The sequence below is a fragment of the Sarcophilus harrisii genome, chromosome 3 (assembly GCF_902635505.1).
Source record: "Sarcophilus harrisii chromosome 3, mSarHar1.11, whole genome shotgun sequence".
In the NCBI taxonomy this organism is placed as follows: domain Eukaryota; kingdom Metazoa; phylum Chordata; class Mammalia; order Dasyuromorphia; family Dasyuridae; genus Sarcophilus; species Sarcophilus harrisii.
The window spans coordinates 183,172,446-183,194,341 of record NC_045428.1 but is presented as its reverse complement, the minus strand read 5'-3'; the positions used below and the strand labels follow the sequence as shown (position 1 = coordinate 183,194,341).

General features: G+C 32.4%; 1 protein-coding gene across 3 annotated transcripts in view; it reads right to left on the bottom strand.

The window, feature by feature from the left end:
- The window catches only part of CADM2 (cell adhesion molecule 2), a 1,401,218-nt gene that overhangs the window by 971,459 nt on the left and 407,863 nt on the right, over positions 1-21,896 (bottom strand). The gene's annotated exons all lie outside the window — the stretch shown is intronic.

The window sequence follows — 21,896 nt, the reverse complement described above, 5'->3', positions numbered from 1 at the left end:
TATTACAATGATAATGGTCCTGATTCAACTCCTAAAGAAACATTACATATATATAACATAATACAATTGGCTTTAAGGAATTATGTAAGTATTAGAATTAGGAAAAAGGAGAAAAAGCAGGAGGAGGGTACTAATAAAACAGCTAAAAATCATGAAGAATTAGACAAGAAAGGAGTTAAGTACAATGCTGATGAAATTAAGAAATGTGGTGCTTCACAGCAGGAGCCATTGGGGCATTCCCCATCCCCTGACCTAACCTCCTCACTTAACCTTCATGGGTAGAGGCAGAAAGAGGAGGGGGAGGGACAGTAACACCATCAGCACCATCCATGCCGGAGCTTTGTCCACCCTCTACGACAAGATTACAAAAGGCACTAGTTAAAGTTGAAAAAGGACAGGATATATCTGAGTTCAGAATAGAAGCATACCCTGTTAATCAAGAATTTGACTCTTCAGATCAAGAAAGGAGAAGATACACTCCTTTTGATCTGGAAATTATCAAAGATCTGAAAAAGGGTTGCACTCTTTATGGGGCTACATCATCTTATGTTAAGATGATATTAGAGAATTTGGCTTATGAAATTTTAACCCACAGTGACTGGAAATCTATAGCAAGGACATGTTTAGAAGATGGACAAAACTTATTGTGGCTTTTGGAGTATAGTGAACCATACTCCACTATATTATAGTTCACTATGTAGAATACAAGACCAATGAAATAGGCAAATTGGAGTTAATATGCAAGTCACCTTTGATTAACTAGCAGGTAAAGATTATCATGCAGATACTTTAGGACAGATTAATTACCCTTTGGTAGCATATGAGCAAATTGCTGCTGCTGTTGCTATCAAAGCATGGAGCACCCTCCTAGGAAAACAAGATAGAGGGGAAGCCTTCAGGAAAATACAGCCAGGTCCAAATGAACCCTTTGCTGATTTTGTGGGAGTTCTACAGACTGCTGTCATATGAACTATTGGTGAAAATGCAGCAACAGGAATAATGATAAAACAACTTACTAGAGAAAATGCTAATGAGGTTTGTAAAAGAATTATATGGGAACTAGACAAAGATACTCCTTTAGAGGAGATCATTAGACACTGTGCCACAGTGGGTGCAAATGCTTTTTATACCCATACTATGATGCAAAACATGGGAAGACGGGGTCCCTTTTGGCAAGGGACTTCCAGAAAGATTTATCAATGCTTTCAGTGTGGTAAAGTAGGGCATCTTAAAGCTCAATGTTTATAGAAATTGAGTGAGATAACAGGATGGGAGAACAAGACCCAAAACCCTATGCCCAAAATGCACCAGAGGCTTCCATTGGACATCAGAATGTAAAATGACCCAGGGAAATGAGAGGCAAGGCCCAGATCCAGGGCCCCAGGCAAAAAAAACAGGTGAGGCGTGATGGCAGTTGAGGTTACACCCAGAAAGTCTTTAGAAGTTCAGTACTCTGGTATGATCAATCAACTGAGAAGCAATCTGATGGAAGAAAGGGATTGCATGAGAAATCAGCCAAAAAGCAATGTGATGGGAGAAAGGGATTACAATTGGGGAGAATACAGGTTCTATAACACGATGGAAGGGCAGTATCCAGTGCCAGCAGCTCCAATATGATTGCCAGGTGATGTGGTGAATGGAAGGGATCAGATACGTTAACTGCTTGGGGGAGAGGGTTTGCTTGTATCTCTACAAATGGAGAAGGAATCAGATGGGTGCCAACAAACTGTATTTGCCTTGTCCATCAGAGATGGAAAAAGAGAAAAAACCTTGAAACCAAGAAACATCTGACACTGAAAGAGCATGTCTGATAATGAGACTGCTGCAGGACTTTAAAATCAGCAGGAATCATTGGATTCCCTAAGACATAATGAGACTGTTGCAGTACTTCAAAATCTGTAGAAATCATTGGATTCCCTGACACATGATGAGACTATTGCAAGACTTCAGAACTTCAGGAATCATTGGATTCCCTGGTACATGAAATAATGGACAATAGATTGATTTTGGACTATTTCTCAGACTTATGGACATGTATAATTCCTCATATTGATTCATGTTGTTTGTTACATCACTACTACCCTAAGTTATATTACTATGTACTTGTGTAATACCTCCCAAGGTGATGGATTTATGTATACTTATTTCAAGTGAGACCTTACAGAAACCTGCTAACAAAATTTGATTTTACTCCCCATTTCCCTTTGGTATTTTCATCTCCCTTCCTGAGACATAGGGAAGGGTGTCATCACTTCCTTTTTGGGGTTCTCACCTCCCTGAAAAGTCAGGCAGGGTGTGACCACCCATGTTCTAAAACAAAAGAAAGTGGGAGATGTAAAGGGCAGGAACTTTGGAGAAATATACTTAAGGCTCAGTATGATTAATTTAAACAAGGTGTTAACTCAGTGGAATTGCTGAGACAATGGCTATCTAGTTTAACATGTGAGTTCTCTAGTTCAGTATGATTGATTTAATCTTACAACAAATAATGGTTCCCTAGTGATATAATGATTGGTTTATATTCAGTATATTGTAATGCTGTAATTGTAATAGAGTCTATAAGCTGGAGCTCAAGCTCTCAGAATCAGAGACATTCCATCTTCATCAGCCTCATGGTGGCGCTCCTGCTCCCTCTTCCCCCCCTCCCAGACCAAAGCCCTTCTGAATGGTCTTCAGAAAGCTAGCCCGGCCCCAGGCAAGGAGACAGACTGCGAAAGAGACAATAAAGAATTTGGACTTTATCCCTGGCTATTCTCATGGTGATTACTCTGCTGAAAACAAAGGCTGGTCCCAAGACTTCGAGAAAGCTAACCAGAACATTAAAGTGGGGAATTTATTTAGTACCATCTGAAAGCTGTAAAACTAGAACGTTCTGTTCCTTATCCTGCTCTTCTGCCAGTTAAGACTTGACCTATCTTTCACCAAATTCTGGTGCTGACAGGATAAGAAAAGAATTTTCAGAACTGGCTGCTCTATTTCTTTACACACTTTGAACTGTTAGAAAAGATCATGCTGAAATACCATTTAAAGCACTCACCGGGCAAAAGGCAAGCAGGTAGCCATAAAAGAAAAATAAAATAAAACAAACAAAACTCCATAAACTACTATTCTCACAACAGTACTGTGATTTTTGTCTTGCTCCAGCAATACCAACTATGGCTCACATTTATATAGTACTGTATCTTTGTATTATTTCCTTACTACAGCCCTTCAATGTACAACACTTATTCATCATCATTGAGGCATCAGGCCTCAAAGAGGAAACTAAATATCTGAGGGAGCAGAATAAGTTGGATATTTCTCGACTCTCATGGGTGCACGATGATACAACTATCTCCATTTGTTTTACTCATTGCTGTAAAGAGAATCTGCCACTATACTGTACTTCCACTGAGCTATAATTTCATGTCTCCTAATTCATCTTCTTTCCAGCAGTCATGCATCCTCTCTTTGATGATTAGATAAAGATTGCCCAAGAATTAATATAGTGTTCATTGAGATTAAAAATTCTGATTTTTAAGTGACTCTCCATCATGAAAGAGAAAGAAGCAAAGGCCTCTTTTTTTTTGTCCATTTTTTTTTTTTTAATTTTTGTCCATTTTAGAAGTCTTCACACTCCTTCCACAAAACAATTCTCACCTCATGGCCAGACTACTAGTAATTAAATTTTATCTACTATATGTGTAGTATAAGTAAGTCATTTAAAAATGTCTCTTTTTTATTGTAAAATATGGGATTTGGATAAAATCATCTCCCAAATTCTTTCAGACTTCAGATCTATGAACCCATGAAAAAGAATATTATGATAATAAAAACAAATCAATGAAGTTATTTTTTGGAGGGAGAATATTGTTTATTTTAAAGGATATATTTATTAATGTCATTTAAAGAATTGGGGGAAAGGATGATGTCAGATATGTTCTATAATATATACCCTGGAAATTTGTTAGTGAAATGGAAATTTAGTTTCTTCCAATACATCCATGGCAGACATTTAATCCTCTTGTGACTATAGGAACTCTTCTTTCAATCTAGAATATATATTTCCTAACAGCAATTATTATGTAATAATGTAGATTTTGGAATCTTTTATTTGCATAGCCTGAGAGATGTATATATCAAAGATTAAAATGAATTTTACTTTGGTGGAATTTTGTAATTCAAAATTAAACATAAACATCTATTCTTAGCATTGAAACTAAGAATAAATAGATCATTTCACTCTCTAGTTGGTAGAATAGCCTTCAGTGATAAAATAACATCTCTCCTTTCCTGAGTTATGTATGTAGGAGAAGAGAATTTTATCTATATACTTTTTTACCCAGCACTCTGTAATAATAGCTATGGCTACCTTCACTGAAAATCATAGAACCCAGTGGTCTAACTAACACAAAATTATCCAAAGTGTATTCTCAGAAATTTTATAGGGCAAGAAATATTAGTTTAAAAATGTGATAGTATTCAATGTCAGAATTTTATGATCCCCTTGAATAGGGGAGAAATACCAAAAAAAATTGGTAAAAAGCAATCAATGAATTGCTTATTCCAATATCTCTATCAATCGACCCCATTCTCTTATTGGTAGCCACAACTTTAATAAGAAATCCTTAATATATGAAAAAAGTATGGATATGTAATTGTAAAAGTGTATTATTGATTAACCAGACTATACAATATAATAATAATAATAATAATCAGAAAAACCCATTTTTTTCTTTTAAGATTTCAAAAATCTTCCAAGAGATACTTTTATTCTCATTTCATAGATGATGCACTCAAAGTATGATATAATTGTCTCAGGGCTATACTTGCTTAGTAAGAGATTTAGGTTAAAAAGATCAATTGCTTTTTGTGGCTTTATCAATAATTTGCCACATATAAGATTTAGTCCCTATCAGAATTATAGAATTATATGAAACTCATACTTTGTTTTTACTCTGTTTTAGGGTTTCTTATTTATTAAAAAAATAAGACAAAATTCTGTTACTCTGACTAACTCAACAATTATAAATGGTTTCAGCAAATAAATACATGAGATTTTACAGTGAACTTTTAATTTTTTTGCTTTAAATAAGAACAATATCTATCCATGCTTAATATCTAAAGAATAACCACAAAAATACATTAATCATAAAACAGTAACCTCTGAAGAACAAAAGTACAGAATCATTAAAAAGTTAATGGGAAAGTACAGCGATGGCCTAGCATATTGTAACATATCACAGACAAGAGTTTTTTTATGCATGAGAAATAGTCTGAAGGATGAAATCAAAGAAACATATTAAAAATTATATGCTGGCTGGCCATAGAATGAGGATAAGAGATAAACAATGCACAGTCTTCATGCTTCATTAATATAATTATAGTCTCAAGAGAATACAAGGAATTTTTCCAACATATAGGGTGCACCTTTTCTGTGAGATAATGGCTATGTCACACAAGATGAACATAGATGGGTCATAATCTGTGTTATTAAAAAATATACTCAAATAGATGATATTACTGGAGTATTAGTAAAGCAATGTTCATGTTTCACTGGGCTGTTGCTTAGGAAAAGTCATTTAAACTTCAGGTCATATAAAAAGTCTATTGTTTTTTTATTGAGGTATAGAAATTGAGAAGAATGTGTGTAATGTGGGAGTCAAAATGAACAGAAATGAAGAGCAAATACCTTTTATTTCCTACACAAGTCTACACAATTTGAAGGAAGGAAAGAGTTTGTAATTATCTAATCAATTTAGGTCATGTCAACAGCCAACCCAGATAATTCAGCCAAAAAAAGATATATATTGGGGTCTGAATTAACCTGACTAGCTAACTACATTGATCAGATTAACTAGGTAATTGGCATTTATGCTCTTCACTATGTGTTCTGTCCAAATAGTATCAGTTGAGAAAAGCCCTGGGTACATAAACCAGGCAAGTCAAGTGGATCAAACAAAATGAATCTGCAACTAAATGTTAAATGCTCCACATTTTCATTAACCCATTGACATCTCAACCACCAACTCAATTTAAAAATCAAGTCACACAGATAGTTGACAGAATTAAAAACAAATCAAGTGTATATGTAATAGTCCTCCCAAAATGTGTAAGAGAAAGGTCTTGTGGTAAAAAGAAAAGGACTTAACTAGAGTCAGAACAATGTTCTGCATTTTATTTTACTATTAAATAATTGTATAATTTGGGGAAACAATAACTCTTATTTTCATAATAATAATAACACATCTCTATAGCACATCTATATAGCACTATATGCAGGATTACAAGATATCTTTTACATAAAAATGTTGTGAAACCGGCACTACATAGAATATAATCCTTGTTGGTTTTTGTTTTATTTTTTTAATAAATAAGAAACCCTAAAATTTTAAGTAGGATGTGGATTTTTTTTTAATCACATAGGTAGTAAGTATAGGAGTCAAGATTCGATGTTTTTATGTCTCCAAGTCTATTACATTTTCTACTGTAACATAACTGCCAAATATAAAGTTCCTTAGATAAACATTTTTTCATTATTAATTTAATTTTAATTTTTTATTCTGAAATTCACAAATATGCCCCAAATTAGCATTTCCATATAAAAAGCAAAATGGAAAAATAATACTACATATTAAAACCTAATTGTCAAGAACACATACCTTGCTTCAAAAAATTACACAACTTTAACACAACTTTTAAAGGTATTCTACTTTTCTGTACCTTTCTGAATTTTCTTCTTTTGTTTTTGATTTGAGGCCAGGTGTCCCTATGTGTCCCAGGTGTACCCTGACTGGAAGTTCAATGACCTCTTACGGGTCAGATTCTGCTATTCATTGACAAGGGAGTTTTGACCTACTCCGTTTTAGTCTACCTCAGTCCACCAACATATTGGTGTTGAGTTTGTGCAGACACTAGGTCAGCTTATTTCAATGAAGTTCCAAACTCAAGTTATATAATAGATTTAACCTCCCAAGTAACAAGGATTATAGACAGATAATTGTCAGCTCTTCACATTTTTTTTAAATGGTTCTGTAAACTCTATCATACACACACACACACACACACACACATACATATATATATATATGTATATTTTTTTTTTTCTTTTGGTAACATTCTTGCTAGGTTCTCCTCTTTCCTCAATTCCAACCTTTTTATAATATATCTTGTATCTGAAAGTTGAATTTTCTATTCAGCTTTCTTTTCTTCAAGAATGCTTGAAAGTTCTCTATTTCACTGAATATTCATCTTTTTCCCTCAGTTTTGCAGAGTAGGTGATTCTTGATTGTAATCTTAGCTTCTTTACCCTCTAGAATATTTCATGTCAAAACTTCTAATCTTTTAATGTGTAATATGCTAAATCTTGTATTATCCTAATTATGGCTCCACTAAATTTGAATTCTTTCTTTTTGTCTTCTTGATCTGGAAGCTCTGAAATTTGGCTATAATATTCCTGGGAATTTTTACTTGAGTATCTCTTTCAAGAAAGTGATCAGTGGTTTCTTTCTTTTTTTTTTTTTTATTATTATTATTATTTTTTTTTTTATTTAATAGCCTTTTATTTACAGGATATATACATGGGTAACTTTACAGCATTAACAATTGCCAAACCTCTTGTTCCAATTTTTCACAGTGGTTTCTTTCAATTTCTATTCTACCTTTTGGTTCTAGAATATCAAGGAAGTTTTCCCTGGTAATTCCTTTAAAAATGATGTCTAGGCTATTTTTTTTTTAATCATCCAATATTTTTTTTTTTTTGACTAAGGCAATTAGGGTCAAGTGACTTGTCACACAGCTAGGAATTGTTAAGTATCTGAGACCAGAGCTGGTGCTCTGTCCATTATGTCAACTAGTTCACCCAATAGTCCAATAATTTTTAAATTATCTCTACTGGATCTATTTTCCAAAGCAGTTGAACTTGGCTTGCCTTCCATATCCCACTATTCCTAGATTTTTAGCACTGGAAGTTTTCCAAAGTATTTAACTATCTATCAGTTTCCCATGAAATGTGGGAAGGTGGGGTTGGGGCTTGGGAGACATGATGCTGGATTTCTATTGTCACTTCCATTTTTAAACTTTTTTTTTCAGAAAAAAATGTTTTAAAAAACTAAAACAAAAACATCAAAGCATCTTAGGAGACATTTTCAAAGAATAAAAGAAAATGGAAAGGTTAGACTTGTCAAATTTCTCTATCACTAACAAATTAGTCATAAAGAAAAAAATAATATATTGATGAAACATTCTGTGAGGAAAGAAAACTAGCCCCAATTGATGTATTTTCAAAGGAGTACATATGGAAGCTTCTATGGCCAAATTTGCATCTGAATCTTATCTCTGAAATTTGCATATGTGCATACAGATCAGGCCCAGTATATCTAACTGCTCATTTCCCTGTGCAATTATTTGAATTATGAATTCAACTAAATATACCTACAAATTTTGCAGGTGCAACATGTGTGCCTTGTAAAATGTGCATTTTCTCTAATTTTAAACCAAAAACCTAGTTAGAAATAAATATTAAATAAATCTTAATAGATTAGTTTCTGGGATTACTTGCACTTACTGATTGTAAGTATTTTAGAAGACAATTAGCAACTGTTAAATATATGATGGTATTATAACTGCTAATTATATGATTATTTAAATTATGTGTAGAAAACTATTATTAATAATTATGAGCACTTTTAAACAATGTTCTGCCCACAATGTATTCAAATAGAACTCTGCTCTCTTTGATGGAAGCTTCTTCCAATGATATAAATCATAATCCATCCATCCCTTTAAACCATTTTAATTTTTATTCATGTCCTCTAGCAAATCTGTCACAGGGAGTCCTCTCAACATGCTGAAGGCCTCCCTCTAGGTCTCCTTCTAAGATCATGAAAGCAACATGACAGCACTCTTGCTGTAGATCAGTCACCTGTCACCCTTACTATGTGATTAGTCCATCTTCTTTTCACATCATATGATTCTTTGGTAAGAACTTTTATACCTCATCTTTAAAGTTTGTTATTTATGTGTTGCAGCCTGCTCCTACCTTCTATGATTCTCTACATTGTCTTCTTTGCGTTATTAAATATGATTCTTTTCAGACTGTGGTTTTTCCTGTCTTGCAGACAAACAGAAATGCTGCTAGAATGTTGTACACAATACTTTAAAGAAATCAAATAATTTACTAACATATGGCTGGGATTGTGGAGTGGCGGGAAACCCATCTCATTTTCCTTCAGCAACAATAGCCAAAAATCTTTAAAACTAAGTAATAACATTCGATTAAGTTTTATATCAATTAATATTCTAGAATGAACAATAAAATTATTAGTGGGACTTAGCTATCCAATAATAAATTATTCTCATTTTTTGTGAACTTAAAAATATTTCATAAATCTCTATTATTCTATATTCTATGTTTGAGTTTTGATATTATTATATACAATTCCATTTATCCTAGTAGAATGGGTTAAACTTTCACCAAATGTTAAGCATCAAAGATTTTGCTTTGATAGGATTTTCAGTCTCTTATAAATAACTTATTTGCTGATTTTATTGCTCTCTCTCTAGCTACTGACTCAATCAAAATGTAGCTTACACATTGGCAAGCTTTAAAAGGGAGAATTTGGAAAAGAACTCTGGTTATTGGAATTATTTTATTTTCATTTTTCTTACTTTCTCTTCCTAGGGTATAAACAGATAAAAGACAAATTAAAAAGAGACAGCTCAGCTAAGATCAGTTCGTTATGCAGATTAGGAATCAATCTAACTTTTCAGATTTTATTGATTTTTTAAAAAATTATTTTGTTTTTATTTCATCTTTATTTATTTATTTTGATGAGGCAATTGGAGTTAAGTGATTTGCCCAGGGTCACACGGCTAGGAAGTGTTAAATGGCCAGATTTGAACTCAGATATTCCTGACTTCAGGACTGGTGCTCTATCCACTGCACCACCTAGCTGCCCCTCATTTTATTTTAATATCATAAATTAGACTTGTCCAAATTAAAATATACCTAAAATATATTTCAAAAACAAATATTAATTTTCTTGTTATTATTTGTTATTGTGTATTATTTCCGTTCCCTAATTCCCTTAGTCTATAGAATCAGGAACTTGCTAAGTCTAATTTTAAAAAGAGTTCACTTTGTCTCTAGACTCATACACTAATTTCTAAAAAGTAAAAATCTGGTTGAAATGGCCCAGGAGAACACGATGTTTTCTGAATCAAAAAATATAGACTAAGTGACTCAGAGTATTAGATCATAAAAGAAAGTTATAAAGTACTTATAAATTCCATATAAAACTAGTCAAATTCAAGACAGACCATCTTATCTCTTATATCCACTATCTTAGCCATAACCTAACAAAAACTCATGGAACTATTCTTTATCAACAAGGATGAAACATGGTATAATATGGTGATATGTAAACATGAGAAATTAATAACAACTTGCTTCTATGAACAGGATGTCTTAATGTCTAGATCTATCACTTAGGTTTTGAGGGAAATAACAAAAATATCATCATCATCAATAACAACAACAACAGCAACAATACAATTCTACAAATATAGCTGCATGGAAAAGAACCTAGTTTAGCCTCCTAGGAGAAGACAGGAGTTTCTGCCCATTCAAATTTTTCTCTAATTTCATTTAGAACTCTTCATAACCCTTTGGGGATATTCTTTGCAAAAATACTAGAGTAGATTTGTCATTTCTTTCTCCAAATCACTTTACAGACAAACTGAGGCAAGTAGTATTAAGTGACTTGGTCAGGGTCATACTACTATTATCTGAGGTCACATTTAGACTCACAAAGATCAGTGTTCCTGATTCCCAATTTAGTCATCCATCCATTGTGCCATCAAGCAGTTCTTACTCTGGATTTGTCACAGTTATTTATAAGCCCCTTAAGGGTAGGATTAAGAAATGTTCCCCTCTGTGGCTTATCATTAGGGAGAACAGTGTAGTATACAGTAGATGCTTAACAATTATCATATGAATGCCGAATGAAGTAAGACTATATTTACTCATATTTTAAGCTGACTTACCAAGAGCAAAAATAGGGTGCCATCATAATTCAAGCATAACTATTACTTGGATGTATAGATATACAGCTAACACTAAATAACAATATATGCAAAATGAGCCACATGATTTGAAATAATCACTAAGTATTTACTGTCACAAGCTCATTAACTAATCACTCATATTAAAGGAGAAAATACTGGAACTGAATGTAGTGAAAAACTATCTACCTCTTCATTCTAAACTACAGATAAAAGCTATTACTCAAATAAATGAGATGTCAGAAAGTAAAACAAAAATGAAATAAAAATACTCTAATTTTTAAATGAGGATGATACATTTCAAAGGAAAAAAATATATTGTAAATAATTATACTCTTTCTCGTAGAAAATGAAAGATCAAAGAAAATGGGGGGGGAGGGGGAAAGCATCAGTGACCAGGGATATCAAAAGAATAAAAGCAATGGAATAGCTTCCATAGAAAACTTGATGTAGTTCTAAAAGCCTTGTTGAGTGGAAGTTGTTTTTGTGACTAACAAATTACAAGCACATTTCAAAGAGTTTCCCCCCCCCCTCTTTTCATTGCTCAAAAATAGGAAATAAGCAAAATAAATAAGGGCATTCTTGGACTTAAAGAAATCTTGCTTATGAAAATATCTACAATAGAAAAATGTTTTTAGGCTCAAAACTTTACATATCTAAAATAATTTTTTCAATACTAATGAACTGTTTTTGTTCAATTTGTTTTTCTTTTTAGTTTAAAATTATAACCCTTCTTTGAATCCTTCTCCCAACTACTGAGAGGGCCAAAAATATATAACTCATTACAAATTTGAAGTCACACAAATATTACCCATGTTCTGACCAGAAAAAGTAAAAAAAAAAAAAGAAATGCTTCTAGTTACACTCTGAGTTTATTAGTTTTCTATCTAGGGAATTGATAGTATTTTTTTTTTTTTACTCATGAGCTGAGGAATAATTATTATTCTCATAAAAATAGTTGAGTCCATTAAAAAAGTTTTTTTGAATTTTGAATCTTGTTAAAGTAAAAAAGAATAGTTGAGTTTCCTAAATATTTGAAAAATGAGACCTATAGCCAGGGAATATGCTACAAAGATTTTTTCTTAGTTTTCTGATTTTTGCTCATTTTGTTTACATTGGTTTTACTAGTGTAAAACTTTAAAAAAAAATTTGCAATCAAAATGATCAGTTTTGCCTCCCTTGAACCACTTTTTCTTTTTTGTCATTAATTCTTTCCCTCTTCATAGATCTGACAGATAATTTTTTTCATGTTCCACTAATTTGCTTGAGAAATTGTATGAATAAGGCCTATTTTACCCTTATGCCTAAGTTATCTAAAATAATACAAACTTATAAAGAATTAAGTAGAATTTTTGAACTTTCAATATCTGGGAAAATTGGAAGTTAAAGTAATTTCCAATGTTATTATGCCAGACTGCTTCTATTAAAATGTAGAAGCAGCCTGACATATTTAACAGAGAGCCATTTCAGAATCGGTAAAGCATGTCTTTAAGTCACAACACTGATAAAGTAATTGTGACTTTGGACAAGTCATTAAATCACTCGGTGCCCCCTACTCAACTCTTCAAGACTTTAAGCTGAAGGATAGTTGCAGATTTGTGTTGGTGGAACAAGTTTTCTCATACACCATTGAAATTATAGTTTTAAATGAGATACATAATTGAAATGTGAATTAAAACAAGATTATATACACACATAAACATATTCACATAAAATGGGATAGTAAAAACTTTGATTTCTTTAGGATAGACACCTTTTAAGTATATAGGTTGGTAATTTTCTCTTGGTCACCTTTATTTACTATTAATAATATCTGAAGTATTTTCTATATTTGTTTTTTATTTTTCCCCTTGTTTTCAGATATCTTAGATATTGTTCATTTAATACCATCACTATCATATGAGCTCTGGCAAAGTTTTCCTTTATAAATAGTTTGTCCAATCCAATCCAAAATTATTTTGTGTCATTTTTACCTGTTTTAGAAATATATCTTGGACTTTGATACTAGGACCTAAAGGTGATAATTTTACTTAACCTGAGGGAGAAAATACTTTATTAAAATAATGTCAATTTTCTTCAGTTTGTAATATCCCTTCTACTTTCACCTTTGAATAGTAATTTTTGACTATTGAGGCTTAGTTGGACATCTTGCCAAGTTTTCTTTCAACTGGTTTTACTGTCTATTGTTTCTTACTATATTATGGTATGATATTTCTCATAATCAGCTGTACTTGATATAGTAAGTTCTTTAATTCTACAAAATTATAGATGTGCATGTAGTTATATGTGCTTATAAAATGTAAACACACATGAAGGGAGGGAAGGAGAGAGAGAAAAAAGAGAGAGATTGATTTTATATGAATTTCTATGAGAATCATATATACCTGAATCGAAGTAATCTTTGATGAAAGTATTAATGGAGTAAAAGTTGGTTTTAAGATGCAATATGCAAAATATTTTCCACATTTTAACATTTCACAATTAACTAAAAAGTATAGATAATATAAGATTCTATTATTCTTATTGTTTGATGTACTTTTTAAAAAAGCATTTGATTCAGTAAAACAAGACTCCATCTTCCAAGTATTTTGCAACAAAATATTTTCTATTCATCCATAAAAATTATACAAGATTAATTAAAAGATATAACAGTAGAAATATTGAACTATTTTTAATAATGAAAATGAGGTATAGAACACATTAAGAAAGACAAATATACATGTGTATTTGCCAAACAAACAAACATGCCACTGTAGTAAGGATATATCCTGCACAGAGTTTAGACCAAAGGGAAATTCTTATGGATTGTAAGGTATTCCAGATATGACTTTAGCAGTTAACATTTTGTTCATTTCATCAAATAGCAGTTTGACATTTTATTGATTTCATCAAATCACAAATTGTTACAGAGTCTCTTGGAAGAGATTTGACAGTTATAATATAAAAAAACAAAGTAGATGTAGAAAGGGAATTGTCCTGGAAAAAAAGGGAAAGTGGAGGTAAAATGAGGGAAATTACATCTCGGGAAGAGGAAAAGAAAACATATTGTAATTAAGGAGGAAAAGAGACTGTGATGAACATTGTATGAATCTTACTCTCATCAGATCTGTCTCAAAGAAAGAATATTAGACATATTTGGTTTCACCAAGAAACTTTTCTCACCTTATGGAAAAGTGGGAGGGGAAAGGAGAAAAGGAGAAGGGTAGGCTAAATACAAGAAAAAACAGAAATAGTAGGGGAAAGATATAAGAAAGAGGGAGGGTTTCTAAAGGGGGATTGTAAGGACTGAAACTTTGAATAGGTGCACTTGAATCAGACAACTAAGAACTTAAGGCTAATTGCCTATTTGAAATAAGACAATGACTCTATTAACATATGTTTGGATAAATGGCTCTTCTCACTATTGATGCTGGCTCAATTTCTGGTGTAAAGATAATCATAGGCAAGGATTAGAGGGTGGGATGACAGAGGCCAGATTTCACTTTGTAGCAGGACAATGGGGAGAAAGGTGGAGATTCTGGACTCTAGAATCAAGGAGAGATCCTTAGCAAAATTCTTGGCAGTTTGTCTGTCTCCTTCACTTCTCCCCTAAAGAACAAGGACTTTTACTTATATCCGAGGCCTCCAGGGAGCTAGTCCGGACTTTAGAGGGGAGGACTTGCTTGAGGCAAATAGAGTAAGTAAAGTAAAATACTGGGGAGGAGGCAAAGGGGAAAAGGAAAGAGAAAATATAGTTTAAGATTAATAAGATGGCAGGAAATACAGAATTAGTAGTTTTAATCATAAATGTGAATGGTGTGAACTCTGTCTTAAAGCAAAAGCTGATAGCAGAATGGATTAAAAGCCAGAATCCTACAATAAGTTGTTTACAGGAAACACATTTAAAGCAGAACAATACATACAGAGAAAAGGTAAGCAGAATCTCTTATGCTTCAGGTGAAGTTAAAAAAGCAGGGGTAGCCATTCTATTCTCAAATTAAGCAAAAGCAAAAATTGATCTAAATAAAAGAGATAAGAAAGGAAATATATCTTGCTAAAGGGTACCATAAGTAAAGCAATATCAATATAAACACCAAGTGGTGTAGCATCTAAATTCCTAAAGGAGAAGTTAAGAGACTTGCAAGAAGAAATAGACAGCAAAACTATAATAATGAGGGCTCTCAACCTTGCTCTCTCAGAACTAGATAAATCAAACTACAAAATAAATAAGAAAGAAGTTAAAAAGATAAATAGAATACTAGAAAAGTTAGGTATGATAGATTTTTGAAGAAAATTGAATGGAGGCAGAAAGGAGTACACTTTATTCTCAGCAGTTCATGGATCCTATAGAAAAAAATGACCATATATTAGGATATAAAGACCTCAAAATCAAATGCAGAAAGGTAGAAATAGTAAATGCATTTTTTTTCAGATCACAATACAATAAAAATTGCTTTCAGCAAAAGGCCAGAAGGAAATAGACCAAAAAGTAATTGGAAACTAAATAATGTCATCCTAAAGAATGAATGGCTGAAACAGCAAATCATAGACACAATCAATAAGTTTGTCCAAAAGAATGACAATAATGAGACAACATACCAAAATTTGTGGGATACAGCCAAAGAAGTAATAAGGGGAAATTTAATAAAGCAAGATGCTTACTTGCATAAAATAGAGAAAGAGGGGATCAATGAATTGGGCTTGCAACTAAAAAAACTAGAAAAATAAGAAAACTAAAACCCCCAATCAAATACCAAATTTGAAATTCTAAAAAAAAGAAGAAATCAATAAAATTGAAAGTAAAAAAAAAAAACTATTGAATTAATAAAACAAAAATTAAGAGTTAGTTTTATGAAAAAACTAACAAAATAGATAAACCTTTAGTTAATTTGTTTAGAAAAAGAAAAGAAAAAAAATCAAATTGTTAGTCTCAAAAATGAAAAGGGAAAACTTTCCACCATCATAGAGGAAATTAGGGCAATAATTAGGAGTTATTTTGCCCAACTCTATGCCAATAAATTTGATAACCTAAGCAAAATGGAGGGATATCTACAAAAATATAGATTGTGCAGATTAACAGAAGAGGAAATAAAGTACTTAAATAGTCCCATTTTAGAGAAAGAAATAGAACAAGTTATCAGCTCCCTAAGAAAAAATCCCCAGGACCAGATGGATTTACATGTGAATTCTATCAAACATTGAAAGAACAATTAACTCCAATACTATATAAAATATGTGAAAAAATAGGGATTGAAGGATTCCTACACAATTCCATTTATGACACAGACATGGTACTGATACCTAAACCAAGTAGGATGAAAACAGAAAAAGAAAATTATAGACCAATCTTCCTAATGAATATTGATGCAAAAATCTTAAATAAAATATTAGCAAAGAGATTACAGAAAATCATCCTCAGGATAATACACCATGACCAAGTAGGATTTATATCAGGAATGCAGAACTGTTTCAATATTAGGAAAACTGTTAACATAATTGACTTTATCAATAACCAAATTAACAAACACCATATGATTATCTCAATATGTGCAGAAAAAGCATTTGACAAAATTCAATACTCACTCATATTAAAAACACTAAAAAATATAGGAATAAATGTACTTTTCCTTAAAATAATCAGTAGCATCTCTTTAAAACCATCAGCAAGCATCATATGTAATGGAAATAAACTTGAACCATTTCCAGTAAAATCAGGGGTGAATCAAGTTTGCCCATTAACAGCATGACTATTCAATATTGTATTAGAAATGATAGCTTTAAGAAGAAAAAGGGATCTGTATATGCACAAATTTTTGTGGCAGCCCTCTTTGTAGTGGCCAGAAACTGGAAACTGAATAGATGCCCATCAATTGGAGAATGGCTGAATAAATTGTGGTATATGAATATTATGAAATATTATTGTTTGGTAAGAAATGACCAACAGGATGATTTCAGAAGGGCCTGGAGAGACTTACATGAACTGATGCTGAGTGAAACGAGCAGGGCCAGGAGATCCTAATATACTTCAATAACAATACTATATGATGATCAATTCTGACAGGCCTGGCCATCTTCAGCAATGAGATGAACCAAATCAGTTCCAATGGAGCAGTAATGAACTGAACCAGCTACACCCAGCGAAAGAACTCTGGGAGATGACTAAGAACCATTACACTGAATTCCCAATCCCTATATTTTAGCCTGCCTGAATTTTGGATTTCCTTCACAGGCTAATTGTACAATATTTCAGAGTCCAATTCTTTTTGTACAGCAAAATAATGGTTTGGTCATGTATGCTTATTGTGTATCTAATTTATACTTTAATATATTTAACATCTACTGGTCATCCTGCCATCTAGGGGAGGGGATGAGGGGAAGGAGGGGAAAAATTGGACAAAAGGTTTGGCAATTGTCAATGCTGTAAAATGACCCATACATATAACTTGTAAATAAAAAGCTATGAAAAAAAAATAAAAATAAATTTTAAAAAATGATAGCTTTGGCAATAAGAGAAAAAGAAGACAATAAAGAAATTAGAGTAGGTAATAAGGAAACCAAATTATCACTTTTTCTGATAATATGATGGTATACTTAGAGAACCCCAGAGATTCTACTAAAAAGCTATTAGAAATAATCCACAACTTTAGCAAAGTTGCAGAATACAAAAGAAATCCACATAAATCATCGGCATTTTTATATGTCACTAACAAAACCTGACAGCAAGAGATACAAAGAGAAATTCCATTTAAAATAACTGTCAATAGTATAAAATATTTGGGAATCTATCTGCCAAGTGAAAGTCAGAAACTAGATTAGCAAAACTACACAACACTTTCCACACAAATAAAGTCAGATCTAAATAATAGGAAAAATATCAAGTACTCTTGGATAGGTCGAGCAAATATAATAAAGAAGACAATATTACATAATCTAATCTACTTGTTTAGTACTATACTAATCAAACTTCCAAGAACTATTTTACTGAATTAGAAATAATAACAACAAAATTTTTCTGGAAGAACAAAAGATCAAGAATTTCAAGGGAATTAATGGGAAAAAAAAAAAAAAAAGGAAATGAAAGTGGTCTAGCTATACCAGACCTAAAACTATATTATAAAACAGCAGTCAACAAAACTATTTGGTACTGACTAAGAAATAGAACAGTTGATCAGTGGAATAGGTTAGACTCACAGAACAAAATAGTTAATGACTATAGCAATCTAATGTTTGACAAACCTAAAAGGGCCTAGCTTTGGGGATAAGAATTCACTATTTGAAAAAACTGCTGGGAAAATTGGAAACTAGTATGGCAGAAAATTAGCATTGACCCACACATAACACCATATCCAACATAAGGTCAAAATGGGTTCATGATCTAGACATAAAGAATGATATTATAAACAAATTAGAACATAAGATAGCTTAACTCAAAGATCTATGGAGGAGGAAGGAATTTGTGACCAAAGAAGAAATGGAGATCATTATTGATCACAAAATAGATAATTTTGATTATATTAGGTTAAAAAGTTTTTGTACAAACAAAACTAATGCAGACAAGATAAGAAGGGAAGCAATAAACTGGGAAAACATATTTACATCCAAAGAATTTGATTAAAGGCCTCAATTCTAAAATATATAGTGAATTGAGTCAATTTTATAAGAATTCAAGTCATTCTCCAATTAAGAAATGGTCAAAGGATATGAACAGACAATTTTCAGATGAAGAAACTGAAACTATTTGTAGTCATATGAAAAGGTGCTCCAAAACACTATTGATCAGAGAAATGCAAATTAAGACAACTCTGAGATACCACTACACATCTATCAGATTGGCTAAGATGACAGGAAAAGATAATTGCAAATGTTGGAAGGGATGTGGGAAAACTGGGATACTGGTATGTTGTTGGTGGAATTGTTAACGGATCCAAACATTGTGGAGAGAAATCTGAAATTATGCTCAAAAAGTTATCAAACTGTGCATACCCTTTGACCCAGCAGTGTTTCTACTGTTCCTATACTCCAAAGATATCTTAAAGGAGGGAAAGGGACCCACATGTGCATAAATGTTTCTGGCAGCCCTTTTTGTAGTGGCAAGAACCTGGAAACTGAATCAATCAATTGGAGAATGGTTGAATAAGTTATGGTATATAAATGTTATGGAATATTATTATTGTGTAAGAAACGACCAGCAGGATGATTTTAGAGAGTTCTGGAGAGACTTACATGAACCGATGCTAAGTGAAATGGGCAGAACCAGGAAATCATTATACACGGCAATAACAAGACTATATGGACATGGTTCTCTTCAACAATGAAATGATTCAAACCGATTCCAATTTTTCAGTGATGAAGAGAGCTATCTATACCCAAAGAGAGTGGGAGCTGAGTGTAGATCACAACATAGCAGTCTCACTCTCTCTGTTGTTGGTTGCTTGCATTTTGTTTTCTTTTCCAGTTTTTTTTCCCTTTTTGATCTGATTTTTCTTGGGTAGCATGATAACTGTATAAATATGTATACATATATTGGATTTAATATATATTTTAATATATTTAACATGTATTAGACTACCTGCCATCTAGGGGAGAGAGTAGAGGGAAAGAGGGGATAATTTGGAACAGAAGGCTTTGCAAGGTTCAGTGTTGAAAAATTACCTGTGCATATGTTTTATAAATTAAAAAAAAAACTTTAATTAATTAAAAAATAAAATGAATGTCACAAAAAAGACAATAGAAAAGAACATGGACAGTATGATATGGCTTTCACATATATAAAATGAGAAATTTAAGAAATTAATATTAAGGAATTAAGGATTAATAATTAATACTTTAGAATTATAAATAGAAGGGAGGATGATGTAGAGTGGATAAGAGATGAGACATAGAGGGTGACAGCCCTTCCCTGGAAACAAAACATTAAAAGTCTTCAGCATGCTGGATGGTCCTCTGGTTTTACTTAAAGAGGAGCTCCATAGATTAGGCAGGCATAAATGGGTTACAGTCTACATAATTAAAAGGAAGTCAGTGAGGTCAGAGATCCATCCCTTCATTTGAGTTACAATGTATATTCTAGTTACAAATAGTTAGTCTACAATGCACTTCTTTTATTATAGATGTTGACAACTGATGGGTTGAATGAACTGGTGAGCTAAAAGTGAAAATGATAGCTGAAGGTGGGATACCTTGAAAGGTGGGATTGTTTCATTTGGTCTTAAACAGTAGAACCAGTATTAATGTGTAGAAGTAGTAAAAAGGCCCATATTACCTTATGTTTGGGAATGGACTGGCATTCCTAAATATTGGAAAGGATTTTTTCAGAAGATGATGATGTGTTCTCCTTTCTTGGGGGTTTTCATCTAATGACTATATATTATCAGTTGCCAGATATGGTTTAATAGGAATAATTTTAAGCTGTGGGTCACTAAATGGTCACAGAGATCCCTTTTAATTCTCCAGTTCTTTGATTTTGTGATTCTTACACTTTATTTATAAAGTTCATTTATGAAATTTGTGAAACAAATTTTATAATGTATAAATTATAAATTTATAAAATTCATTTCCAGGAGTTATAGAGAAATCAGATTTCTGAAAAACTTAATGTTAACACGATGATGTCAGAGCATTAAACATTCCCTGTCCTTCTCTTCCATAGCACTAGCAGTGTGATGTGATTTTAGAAACAGAATGACAAACAACTCAAACTGAGGAATGAGCAAACAGGTGTGCAGCTTGTGCCTAAGAGGCTTTCCTTAGCTTCACAGTCTGACAATTTTCTTTGCATACTGCCTTGACCTGATTATTCATGAATTTTTGTATAATGAGAGAAAGCTTTCCAAAACTTAGCCATGACACATTCAATCTGAAATTATTCAGCCATTCTCAGTAGTACTGTTAAAATCTGTAGGCAGATATAGCAGTCAAACAGCCATTTGAGATACCATGTTAAAAATATTCAGCTGCTCTTGTGGATACTTGAAAGATTCTTGAAATGACAGAAGGATTTACAAGATTACCCTATGTCACCTGAGGTCAAAGATCTACTCTCATATCTATTCATTTATGCCTACTGTGGTAAATCATAGAAAATAATTGAGACACCTTCTTTGTCACTTAAAAAGAGTACTAATCCCCTACCTTCCCTTGTTAACATTTCACAACTTTTTTTGAAATAAGGACTGAAATAAGGACTCTGGTGTTAGACATAGGACCATATCATCTTAAAGGCTGATTATGAAAACTAGACTCTTTATAGTGCTGGGGAGAATAGAAAACTGTCCTTGTTGAGAGGAAGACTTGGTTTCAAATCTTGTCCCAGGTAAATATTAGTAAGGTGACTCTGGCAATTCTCCCCACTTAACTAGAAATTACAGATAAGTTTACTAAATTACATTAGTATATGGCATTTTCATTTGTGGAGTTTTTACAATGATGAAAACACAGATGGTCCCTTCCAAAAAGAAAAAAAAATCTCTGAAAAACAATTATCTTATGAATTTGATAAACAGAGACAGACTAAAGAGATAACCAAGTCTAACCACTAACTTTGTCTTTAATGGGATGATGTCTTTTTTATGTGAATAATTCAGATGATATCCTTTCTCATATAATGTTCAGAAAAGCTTTAGCTAATTAATATGTATTGAGTAAAACTGTGAGATTTCATAGTTATTCATTCTGTCTTAGGATAAGTTACCATATCCAAAGGCATTCTGCAACATTAAAACAAAAGTCAAGTGACCAATTCTATAAGCATTGTTAACAAAATATATATTCTACACTAACAGATAAAAGACTGCATCAAATGAAATGTTATTTTTTACTCCCTCCAATAAAAATATTTCATAACAACTAATCCTATTTTTATGGATGCTCATGTT